This window comes from Gordionus sp. m RMFG-2023, chromosome 2 (genome assembly GCF_954871325.1).
Source record: "Gordionus sp. m RMFG-2023 chromosome 2, tfGorSpeb1-WG-v2, whole genome shotgun sequence".
Classification (NCBI taxonomy): Eukaryota; Metazoa; Nematomorpha; class Gordioida; order Chordodea; family Parachordodidae; genus Gordionus; species Gordionus sp. m RMFG-2023.
Window position 1 is genome coordinate 62,518,929 of NC_088776.1, and position 2,374 is coordinate 62,521,302.

A 2,374-nucleotide genomic window follows, 5' to 3' on the forward strand; every position below is an offset into this window, starting at 1 on the left:
TTTTAGATTTTCTTTGAAAGAGAAAACGATTACATTACATTTACAAAATTATAATACAATTTAATCAAAATATATTTTTTGCTATATTTTTTCTTTCTTTATTTATTTTCTAAGCTGAGAACGGTAATTTTTTAAAACTTTTTTTAAATATATTTCAGTTAAGATTTTTGATAATTGATAAATTTATTATAATTATTATAAGATTAGATGATTTTAAAAACGATTCATTTATTTTTTTAGCTAATGAGGGTAAAATTTAATTTAGTTATTTATAAAGCTATGTTCTATTTTAACTGAGTGAAAAATATACTATTATTTTATTTAAACAATTTTAATAAATTTCAACAATCCAAAAAATAAATTTAATGCTTGATTTGTTATTTCCTGTCCTCCCCATATTTCACTATATCCTAGGTTCTTGTGAAAAAATTACTTTTAAATAACTCTTAAATAATTCCCAAGCTAAAATGAATAGTTAAGTTGGATTTTGTTTGTTTTGTGGTTAACTGACAATCCAATCTACTTAATAAAATAATAGAACGAGTCAATTATAAAATTATAAGCTATATTTTACCTTATTTACATATATCCAGATAAATTTAAACTTTAAAAATGCATTATTATTCCTTTTGACTTTGATTATTTTGTATGAATTTCTGATAAACATATAATATTAAATAATTTTTATTTTCTTTTTTAAAAAATTTTCATAAGATGAACAAGAAATATTATTGTCATTCTGTCTAATTTGGGTCCATTTTAAAAAAATTCATTATAAAATTTTTAGTTAGAATTATATTATGTAAGCCTCTCAATTCTGTTATCTATAAGCAAAATCTCCAGACTTAGAAAATATTACTTTCGTTAAAATCTTGATATGGATCTTTTTAACAAAACTAATAATGTTCTGCTGTTAAAACTTTATTTTTGCCACAATATAAAACGTTCTAAGTACGTTATTATAAAAAAAATAAATAAAAATATTTTAATCTTTTTAAAAGCAAATATAATTTTTTTATTAAAAGGACAGCAGAATTAGTGACTTTATATAATTATGATTTACTAATTATCATATTTTTTTTCAATATTTGTGATTTAATATTATCAATTTATTTCTGATATATCGTCTATATAGCTATATTCAATCTCATTTACGTTATTTCCAACACAAATTAGACTGTTAAAATTATAAATCGAATGTTTAAAAATCTTTTTAAAGCTGTATCAAAAATATTAAAAATTAAAAATTTGCATTTTTAAAACTTTAACGAAAAAGGAAAAAATTGGTTTTTTTTAAATAAAAATTAAAAACATATCCAAATAATTAATTCCAGAAGATTTTAAAAATTTCAAAAAAACATTTTTTTAAGAGATGTCATTTTATTCAACTAAAACTTTTTAAATATATTTTTATAATTATGATAATATATAATAAACAAATACATATATTAGTAATAAGGAGAAAAATAACAAAGAAAAGGGAAACGGTCACAAAAATTATTGAGGTTAAAACAAATTATCTTGTGGGATGGGGCTGCCTATGAAGCTAATATAATTTGCCTTTTGTATCGCTATAACGAGTCTTTGTTAAAAAGAAGCCTTTGCGAAGTTCACCAATTAGTTGACGAATGTGAGAGCCAAGTTTCTTGAAAAAAGATAAGGCGCTAAGTTGTAAGGGTCGTGGAAATGATGGGAATGAAAATGTATTCTTGAGAAATTTCAGAATATTTAGCTATTTTAAGTGACTCCTTTTTCTCAAGAATATTAAATGTTTGGTTGGATGGTGCAAATGGATAAATACAGGAGTAATTCCAGACCAAGAATTGACCGCGCTTCCAATTTGAGAAATCCCGCCAGCTGTTTTCCATCAAATCTTAAAATATCGGAAGGTTCAAGAATAGAGGGGATTTGAGCAGATCTCAAATAATTTTACAATTTTTAAAACAGATTTTGGAAACAACTTTAAATAAAAATTTTAACTTTTTACAAATTAAATGATTTTTAAGAATTACGTTTAAAAAAAAATCTACAAACTAAAACAAATCTAAAATCTACCCAAACAAATCCTAGAAACTTAACCAAACTTTCTAAAAAACGAATCGTCAAGAATTATATGAAATTATCAAATCAAAAGACAAATAAAACTACAATATAAATCCAAAAATTTTATTCAAAAGAAAATTCATTTCTTTATAAAAAAAATATCCGCAATTTTTATAAAAATTAATTAATTAAAAATATAATAATAATCCACATATAATATATTACATCTAATCTTTCTATCCAATCAACCTTATTTTAATTGGTTGATTGGCATTTCGCGTAAAAAAAAATATAAAACGTTCACGTATTTACAAATACGACATGCCACCCC